Source organism: Sylvia atricapilla, unplaced genomic scaffold (assembly GCF_009819655.1).
Source record: "Sylvia atricapilla isolate bSylAtr1 unplaced genomic scaffold, bSylAtr1.pri scaffold_64_arrow_ctg1, whole genome shotgun sequence".
Lineage (NCBI taxonomy): Eukaryota > Metazoa > Chordata > Aves > Passeriformes > Sylviidae > Sylvia > Sylvia atricapilla.
In genome coordinates, this window is record NW_027077151.1 from 92,491 (window position 1) to 102,769 (window position 10,279).

The 10,279-nt window shown below is 45.6% G+C and overlaps 1 long non-coding RNA gene, 1 other non-coding gene and 1 pseudogene across 2 annotated transcripts in view; all 3 read right to left on the reverse strand.

Moving 5' to 3' along the window:
• LOC136374959 (28S ribosomal RNA) overlaps nucleotides 1-562 on the reverse strand; it is an 8,510-nt pseudogene extending 7,948 nt beyond the window's left edge.
• Nucleotides 1-9,926, reverse strand: part of LOC136374950 (uncharacterized) — a 95,664-nt gene extending 85,738 nt beyond the window's left edge. Inside the window, exon 1 of the long non-coding RNA XR_010746016.1 lies at nucleotides 9,915-9,926. This is a non-coding gene — a long non-coding RNA (uncharacterized lncRNA). The remainder of the gene's footprint in view (nucleotides 1-9,914) is intronic.
• On the reverse strand, nucleotides 1,402-1,554 carry LOC136374956 (5.8S ribosomal RNA). The gene has a single exon (XR_010746019.1). It is a non-coding gene; the product is annotated as a 5.8S ribosomal RNA (ribosomal RNA).
• Nucleotides 9,927-10,279: the final 353 nt, after the last annotated feature.

The following is a 10,279-nucleotide window of genomic DNA, read 5'->3' on the forward strand; positions in this document are numbered from 1 at the left end:
CCCACCCCTGCGGGCGGGAGCCCGGGGGACGGAGGGGAGGTGGAGGTGAGGATCCGCCGAAACCCGCGCTGGCCGACCGCAACTCGACGGGTTGAATCCTTCGGGCGGACTGCGCGGGCCCCACCCGTTTACCTCTTAACGGTTTCACGCCCTCTTGAACTCTCTCTTCAAAGTTCTTTTCAACTTTCCCTTACGGTACTTGTTGGCTATCGGTCTCGTGCCGGTATTTAGCCTTAGATGGAGTTTACCACCCGCTTTGGGCTGCATTCCCAAGCAACCCGACTCCAAGAAGCCCCGGGCCTGGCACGCCGGGGGGCCGCTACCGGCCTCACACCATCCGCGGGCTGCGGCCTCGATCACAAGGACTTGGGTCCCCCGAGAGTGCCGCCGGGGAGGGGGGCTTCTGTACGCCACATGTCCCGCGCCCCACCGCGGGGCGGGGATTCGGCGCTGGGCTCTTCCATCTTCGCTCGCTGTTACTGAGGGAATCCTCGTTAGTTTCTTTTCCTCCGCTGACTAATATGCTTAAATTCAGCGGGTCGCCACATCTGATCTGAGGTCGCAAGCTCAAAGCTGCGCCCGCCGCCGCCGCCGCAGGGGACGGACGGACGGACGGGCCGGCTCTTTCTCCGCGGTCCCGGGCCTCTCTCGCCTGACTTTTTGCCCTTCCTTCGCTCCCCCCCCTCACCGCCCCAAGCCGCGCGCACGCGCGCGCACCGGGAGGGAGAGGGGAGAAAGAGCGCGAGCGAGAAACAAGCGTGCGCCAGAGAGCGCGAGACGCGCGGAGAACCGAGACACCCCCATCCCCGAGACGAAGGCCGAAAAGGAGAGCGGCAGAGACGGCCCCGCGCGGGAACCGGCCGGGCAAGGCACGCGACGGCCTCGCCGGGGACAGAGAGGAGAAAGTGACGGCGCGCCTGACCGCGCCACCGAGACGACGACGATGACGCAGCGGAGGGCCGGAGGGCGGGCGAACGAGGAGCGGGTGGCTCCCCGCCCCCGGCGCTCCCGCCCCCACCGCGCGCGCGGCAGCGCAACGGCACGATACCGCCGCGGTACTCACCCGCAGACAGCCCCCCGCATGGGGAAGGGGGAGCCCGGGGGCGAGGCCCGCGCCTCGCCTGCCCGCCCGAGCCCTCCTTTCTCGCTGCGTCTCGCGCTGCTCGGCGGTGCTCACCGCGCCGTCTTCTCGCTCTCGTCCCTGGCCACTGCCGCCGCCCCGCGGCGCGGCACCGGCGAGGACGAGCTCCGCACTAGTGGCTCGCTCCGGGAGCGGGGAGCTACGGAGCGCTCCCCGAGTCTGCTTTTAGGGGGACGAAGGCCCTTGCGCGACGGACCTGCGAGGCAACCCCAGCCGTGCCGCCGGGGTGACGCCACCCCAGACGGCGATTGATCGTCAAGCGACGCTCAGACAGTCGTAGCCCCGGGAGGAACCCAGGGCCGCAAGTGCGTTCAAAGTGTCGATGATCAATGTGTCCTGCAATTCACATTAATTCTCGCAGCTAGCTGCGTTCTTCATCGACGCACGAGCCGAGTGATCCACCGCTAAGAGTTGTCTGGCTTTCGGCACCAACCCCGCGTGCGCGGAGGGGCCAGGACCCCTCGCGTGGAGCGACCCCCTTTTAGGTTTACGGCGAGGACGACGCCGCCGCCTACCCCCCCCCCGAAGGGGGGTGCAGAACGGGGCGCACCTCGCCTCGACCGTACGAGCACACGCACAAACGGAGGAAAAAAAAGGCCGAACACTCCGAGAAGGCCGGCGACCGCGACGGAGCGGGGGGGCCCGCGCCCCCGACCACCTCCCCTCCCCGCGAGGGGAGACGCCGCCACATGCGGTGCCGCCCTCCGGAGGCGGCCCAGGCGCCCGGGCTCGGCCCGGGCTCCGCACGGATATAGGCAGCGGCGCGCGCGCGGGGCGCGCCGGACCGCGGAGGTGGGCTCACCGCTCCACCGCCCAGGCCTCTTTCTCGGGACGACGCACGTATCCAAGAGCTGGGGGGCGCGGCCGTCGGTTTCCCGCCGGCCTTCACTCGAGCGCTCCCACCGCGGGAACTCACACCATCTCTGGCCTGTCCTCAGGACACACTCACACCATCTCTGCTCTCTCCTCAGGACACACTCACATCATCTCTGGCCTGTCCTCAGAACGCACTCACACCATCTCTTCCCTGTCCTCAGGACACAGTCACACCATCTCTCTCCTCAGGACACACTCACACCATCTCTCCCCTGTCCTCATGACACACTCACACCATCTCCCCTGTCCTCAGGACACACTCACACCATCTCTTCCCTTTCCTCAGGACACTCTCACACCATCTCTCTCCTCAGGACACACTCACACCATCTCTGCTCTCTCCTCAGGACACACTCACACCATCTCTGCTCTGTCCTCAGGACACACTCACACCATCTCTGCCCTGTCATCAGGACACTCTCACACCATCTCTGCTCTGTCCTCAGGACACGCTCACACCATCTCTGCCCTCTCCTCAGGACACACTCACACCATCTCTGCTCTGTCCTCAGGACACACTCACACCATCTCTGCCCTGTCCTCTGTGAACCTGTGCACAGGCTGAGGCCCTGGTGCAGCAGGGGAACACAGGGCCACCACGGAATGCCACAGGCTCCCCAGCAGGTGACTGTGCTCTGCCTCCTGTACACCTGTGCACAGTGGTTCTGAAAAGCCTTTCCATCTCACTCACACAGCTTTGTAAACCTTTTTCCAATGAACTGCATGTTTAAAATCAGGAGGAAGAGAGCGCTGACTGAGTTCACCCCGGTGTAACACTTTGAGATGCCCAGGTAGAAGGACACACCAGCAGGAGGTAGTCCCTTTAAGGTAAAATCAGCCACTGCAGGTCCAGTCTGAGGGACACTGGTCACACGTCACCTGCAGCTCTACTCTTTGATCATACTAGCTCTACAGTGACACTTGCTTAACATTGAAGGGACAGGGAAAAGTGTGCAAATTCCAGTTTTTAATGGGTATTTCTGTATTTGAGTGGTGTTGAGATAAGCATGTTCTCTTGAGAAGAGCCTGCGATATAAATATCCAGTAAGACTTCAGATGAGAAGTAGTAAAACAGGCATGTTATATTTCAGACTTGCTTTTCTCCCATTTCATGGTTGGTAGGAAGGTATAAACAAGAAGGAAGGGAAATGCATATTGGTTTTGTCCTGGTTTATCCTCCAGCCTTTAAAACATGAAACATAAAAACAGAGGATCAAATTATTTAATAGCTGCATGTGATTATTCACAAGGTTATAGATATCAGGGTCTGGGTTTGCAAGGAAGGATAAGGACTCTACTGAAATGGTTTCTTTGTTTTCTTGGCCAGAAAGGTACCTTCTGATTGTTCTCATAGCAAACGTCAGTCTTGAATAAGCATGAGAAATACAGGCATAAGAGGAAAAGGAGTGAAATATTTCTATGGAATATCATATGAAAGCCTCTGTGAAATCTGGATTTAGATAATCAAGTTATGAATTAAAGTCAGGGAAGTAGAATGTGACTTTTATTTAAAATATATCAGTGACAAAGCTGTTCCATAATGCACACACATCATTAAACTCCCAATGAATCCTGAGCTCTGTGATGGAGGAAAACCAACAGATTTCACTGCCTTCCCTTTTGGCTTCTGAAAAGGGCAGAAATTGTGTAGCCTCCAGAGGAAACATCAGTCTTGGGAGCTCTGCATCACCCCTTTCTGTTCAAACTGTAGTGAATGGAAAAGATGTTGATCTCTAAGCACAAATTGTCTGTTCATCATGATGCAATCTGAAGTGAGGTTAGCAGTCACTAGAGTGTGATTTGTCTAAATATGTATATATGTTTATATCCTTATTTAAAGCCTGTAAAACACTTTGGTTATGGGCATATTTTCAAATCTTTCTACTGGAGCCCAGGCAGAACCCTAAATTGTTTATGGATATTGGAGATTATGAAATTGTTTTGACCACTGGAGTGGATTTTTTGAAGAGTAAAACACGTGTCAAACTCTTTTAGCTTTCTTACACCTGCTCTTTATTTACAGAAATTCTGATGCCACGTATAACTTTGTACGAAAATCAAGCATTTCATACACTCTCAAGTTTTCTGCACTATCCTTAGACAGAAATAATTTACAGAGAAGGAAAATGTAAAAAGAAAGCAAAAAACCTTACTAAGCAAAAATTTCCCAAATTTCAGTACACATTTCATTCACATACAAGATAGCTGGACTCAGAGAAAACTTAGAAAACTTGTTTCCCCTCCTCTCCCAATTTTTAACTGGCATGAAGTTTTGCAAAACAAGGATGAAGCTCATTAAGATTTTCCCTCTCAGAAATCTTTACCAAAAAGCACAAGATACGTATGAGTGTATATGAGTGGCATTAGGGTACAAAGGCTTCATGATTGGGCCCACTGCCAGTCCTTCCATAGAAGAAACTGGGCTTATCCATGGAAACCAAGGGTTCTCCAGAAGAACTCCTTGCCTCCCCAGCCCCTTTTAGCTACACAAGGACTAACTGTGGTGTCAGCTGCTGCAGGAATGCAAGGCATGTGTCTGGTGAATCCAAAGAATAGCAGCTGCTGTCAGCAGCATTCCTGTTCCTCATCCACGACTGATGGCACAGGGAGCAGTTTGCACAGTCTTTGTTCTGCTTACAAGGAGGGGAGGGATGTCATGTTTTTATGATTTTTAAAAAGCTTTCTTTCAAATACATGTATGTACACATATCTGTATGACAAATACACTTATTTTTTTGGAAGAAATACAGTATTTGTGTTTGCCCACTGCTGGCTACGTTCTCTAAGCATGATAGAAAGCTAGGATATTTGGGGTTACAATGGTGCTATTTCCTTCTTACTAACAGTAGCTCAGATTTTCTTGTGATGATGTGACAGTCCTGGTTCACTAAACAGAAGATGACTGCTGTGTTTGAAGTAGGAATATTTTCTCTGCTCTCTTAGCTGAAGTGCTGCTCTTTGTAGCACAATAAGCTAGGCATAAGTCCAGCATTTTATCCCAATTCTAATACCAAATTTTGCATGGACTTGTAAGAGAGTTTGATGTTTGGAAGGCCACCTAAATTGGGCCCTAAAAGTTCAAGACAGTGGTATAAATGACTTTTGTAGTTCAGGTACTCTAAACAGAGCCATCTAATACATAGAAAAGGAAGCCTGTGAATATAGAGCTCCTGTTGTCTGCACCTCTGTTTCATGCAAAGAATGTGCATATTGAAATGAGACAAAGTTAGTAAATAACATTAGGAATGAAGAAACAAGTCCCTGCTATTCTACATGGTTCGTTTTTATGATGTGGTTAAGAAAACCAACCAACCAAACAAAAAACCCAGACAAAAACCCAACAAACAAACAAAATCTGGAGTTTTTTCTTATTCAGAATGCTCACAGAGCTGAATTTTAGTGCCTTGTTTAGATAGATCACCATGAAAGAACATTCTTGTTGCCTTTCCAGCAGGCTAGAACTGGTTCAAAGAGATGGGAGAAGCAACAACAAAAATGTTTTTTCAAGTTGTGATATTAATTTTCACGAATTTTTTTTAACAGCCAAGTCTTACTCAACTATATTATATGAGTGAATGCACTCAGAGCTGCAGGTAAGAAAACTGAATGCAAATAAATCCTCACAGAACAGCTCGTAAGAACATACCATTTTATTTCTCTTTTCCTGATTTAGGTGACAAAAGATATCTGTTCCCACAATCAATTCAAGAGGCCCAACAGTCCTTCAGACAATTGCTGAGATTTTGAAGTTAAGAAAGTAGCCTCTGCTATAGTTTTGTTTGTGTCACATGATGGATTTCATTATGAGGAGGAGGTGCTGTGGTAGACAACACCTCCAAGACTCTTGTCATTCCTTGCTTGTGTATAAGCTGCCTCCATTTCCTCTGTCTGAGGGAGAAAAACTTGTACGTGGTGATGGGGCAGTAATTTTCACACACATGCATTTTGACAACTAATACTTGTAAAACATTGAGGTTGTGGACAGAAGTTGCTCTGACAGTTTTAAAATGGCAGCCCTGGGATTCAGCATCTTAAACCTCAAAAGGTGACCATTCAGTCACCCAGGTGTGGAGTTAACATTTGTTTAAACCACTAGGTGTTTTTTTTACATCCATGGACTTCTTCAGTAGTCATTCTAAGTTCATAGTGATATAAACCAGAACAGCACTTTCCTTCTTTCTTCAGCTGAGACCTGCTTTTTCACAAGTTATTACCTGAGCTGAAGGTACACATCCATGTGCCATAGAAAGCCTTACTGTGCCATAGGAGGTCTTACTGTAAAAAAACCCCCACAACACAATGTAAGAAAAGACCCACAGCACCACCATCACTCCTCATAGCAAAGCCCTGTTCCATTGCAAACAGTTTATAAGATTTTTGTTTAGATGACAGGTTCAGGTTACATTCATAACAGTCAAGAAGCAAAACAGATAAATAAATACACTCTGGCCACTAAGCTTTGCATAACAGTTGGTACCATACTGGGGCGACTTAACAAAATTACAAACAGTTGACACATTTTTTTATCACTTTAATGAAGGAAAAAAGCATCAGAAATTGGAGAGCCTAGTAAAAATTTTGAAATGTAATAATTAAGTTTAGAGATAAAATTAAGTCCACTTTAAGGACTGCTAAAGGGTCCATTCCACAGCTTCTGTGGTTTTTAACACAGATTTCAGTTTTTGGAAAATAGATACAATCTTTATAGCCTATGCATAACATTGAATAAAATGTTTAATGTATTATTGAGACTAAAAAGCATATTGTTTCAATGGTGATTATATTATTTAAAGTACATAGTATGAATTATTTAATCCTGATGTAACAATGTATAGAGAGAAATGTTTTCATTTGTCTTCAATTCAGATCATGTTGCCCCAGAACATAGCAGGAAGGAAAACATTATCAAGTCATAATTTTACCAGATTTATGTCAAAATACTGAAGTATGAGCTGTAGGAATGATCTTGATATGTTTTAAGTTTCTTTTTGTACATAATAAAAGTGATAATTAAATGCATAAATCTAAATTAATATTTAAAATTTATTTCTCCTCTATGGCAACAGAGAAATAATGTCTGAAACACTGTGTGGAGTGCTAGTCATCCAGGCCCAAGGAAGCTGAACTCTAATTACAGCAGGAGAGGAGAAACTATTGGAAAAGTTATTTGGAAAGGCATTTTCTTTTCAAATGAAAAATTAAAAAGGTTGACTTGTTTATCTAGCAACATCATGACTACAAGAATATATTTCCTAGAATATGTGGAGCAATGTGGGAAAAGAGACATTTAAAAAAAGGGGCAATGTTGTTGTGAGGATAAATCAGCTCTGAATTAATTTGGGCTGAATATTACACAAATTTCCAGCAAGCTGCAGAGCAGTGGGGTCAGAAATCTTTGACCTTACTTGATGAATGAAGCAGGGAATTTTGATGAGACTGCATGAAATGAAAAGGGCCAGCAACAACTTTACCCTTGTCTCCCTGTAAACAGAATGAAAACTACCTGGGGATTTATTCTGAATTCAAGGATTCTTAATTCAGTTCACTTTCCCTACTTTGTCTTTGGTTAGGGCCCTTTGACCTCTGAAAGAGGCTTTTCAGGTGGGAGCTGTGGCGCAGTGAAGCCAGGTCACACCACATGTGATGGTTTCAGTGCACCTTGGTCCTTGTGTCAGCAGAGCCACTGGTGTCTGCAGGAGCAGCTGGGGAGCTCTGCTCTCGTCCAGACTGTTCCCCTGATAATTCAGTTATGCTACCATCCTGGAACTACAGTTTTCTCCCTTTTTGCTGAGAAACCCTTAAGCTAAATCTCAAATGTAATTTCCTTGAATGTTAAGTTGCACCTTTGTTACAGTTTGAATGCGTGGTGTCTTCTAGGCTGCTTCTGGCAGGGCTCCTGTGTGCTTTAAACACAGGTGGGTGAAGGGTTTCTTCTGCTGAGACACGTCTCTATGAGCAGTCACAAGTGTGAGCTCTTGGTAGGGGTGGCAAAGTCAGTTCGAGCGCTTTCTGCCCTTGGAATACTTGGAAAAAACTTTTATAAATTTATAGTTATATTCTGTCTGACCTTCACCCAGGTTTTTCCTTCCTGGAGAGGAAGAGACTGCAATGTAAGAAGTTTTTCTGGTTTGTTTTTCCTCTGGTGACTTCAGCAGTCTCACCCAGAGCACAGCACCTCAGAGAGTCACACTGGTACAGTGAAGAAATGCTGAAGCAAAAGCTGAACCAAGCAGCAGATGAACTCCTTGATCAAGCTTTGCTGCCAGACAAGTGTTTGTGTAACTATACCATTAATACGATGTTTAACCCCATGTTGTACAGGATTAATTGGATAGCTGAGAGGTGATAAAGCTGGTTCTCAAAAGACTGGAGACTGAGCACGTTTCCCAAATCCAGAGATAGGGCTGTTCTGGGAACTTGCTAGAGTCTCCCTCTGATGGGAATATCCATCTGTTAAAAAGCAGCTGTGTACTTTTCCATGGCTTTGGTTTGTTCTTGTAGCTCAGGTGGAGGATTCCTAGGTGCAGCTTATGATGTCCAAGACTGATGGAATGGGTGTGACTGTAACTCCATTCATTTTCAAAATGTCTTTCCTATTTTCAATGAAGGAAATATTACATAAAAAATAACTTAAACTTTTTGAAAAGTACAATTTTGTGAGAAGTTATTAGTGGAGGAAGATACTCTTAAAGGGAAGCTATGCATAGGTCAGCACCTAACTCACTATTTAACATATTCAGCAGTCAATGTTAAATTCCTGCTCCTAACCTTTGCAAATGTATTGGAGGTGTGCTCTGCCAGACTGTAGAAGCAGTTCTTCAGAGAGATCAGGAATACTAAACAGCAGAGTCCATTTAAATTAAATGCATTTTAATATGAGAAGAAATCAAATAATGTGTCTAGAAACATAGAAAAACAAACAAAAAAAATAGAGAGAAAGAAAAATAGTGACTCTAAGAAAAAGATATTAGAGGGGGATTTGGATCAGTGTGACAGTCCCTTCAATGACAGGAAAGGTGGCATGTGCTTTGCAGTAGGGAAAGAATGTATGGAAGCAGTAACATTACTTTATGTGTAAGTACATGTTAGAACCTGGAAATGGTTTCAATTTTATACTTCTTAAAAGGATATTAAAAATTGAAGAGTCTGAAGAAAGTAATAATAATTACTAAAGAGGGAGAGAAAAAGCTGTATAATGAGATACTTACAGATCAAGTTGTTCTTTATACTAGAACAGATGTAGAAAGTACTTGATTTGTATATAAATGTTTCAGGGGAAGAACAAACAGATACAAAAGTGTTCCTAATTTAGCAGAGAAATAGACAACAAGAAATAATAACTGGAAACTCAATGAGACAAGCTGAAAATTAAGTATTAGGCAGGGAATTTTTTATTATGATATTTATTTAGCTGTTAAGTAACCACTGGCAAAATGAACACAAATCAACAAAAGCAAGGGTGTGTGATATCTTCAAATTAAGAGCCAACTTTGAGCAAGTCTGCTTAATACAGCTTAAATACAAATACAGGCTACAGACAGAGATTCTTTCTGTCCAAAACTTTAGGACGTGTTGTATTTAAAATACTGTAAGCAGTCAGGAAATATTCTTTCACTCCTTTGTAATATTCTGGAATACATTACCTACACTGGTTTTTCAATTCTTTTCCATGTGTTTAGCATGGCTACATCTAATTACAAATTATTTTAATTGGACTGTGGGTTTTTTATTATTATTGATGTTAATTGAACTGATATCGGGCTTTCTTCTTACCTCGTGTAGTAAACTGATTTTCCTCTGAGCCAGACTCTTCCTAATTCAGCAGTGTATTAGATCACAGTCCACCTGTTTTTGAGGCTGTTTTTTACCAGGTTGTGGAAGTAAACGTGAGAGACACCAAAAAACAAAAAAGTGTTAGGGTTTTTGTAAGAAATGAAAAAAGAAATCCAGAGGTACTTGTTCCTCAGGATCTGAGGGCAATGCAGAATTGCTAAGGACTCCAGAGCTGCCCAAAAGCTGTGTCATCTCTTCATTTTTAAAAAGGAGCATCAGCATCAGTTCTTCCATGTGAAAGACTCAGGGGTCTGCAGCCTGGGTAGATTTTGGCTGGGATGGAGTTAAATTTCTTCCTGGGAGCTCCTGTGGTTCTGTGTTTTGGGTCTGTGCTGGAAACAGTGAGTTTTCTTTATTGCTGAGAAGCCCTTGCACAGCACCAGGGCCTTTTCTGTTCCTGTCAGCACCCCACCAGCAACTGGGCTGGGG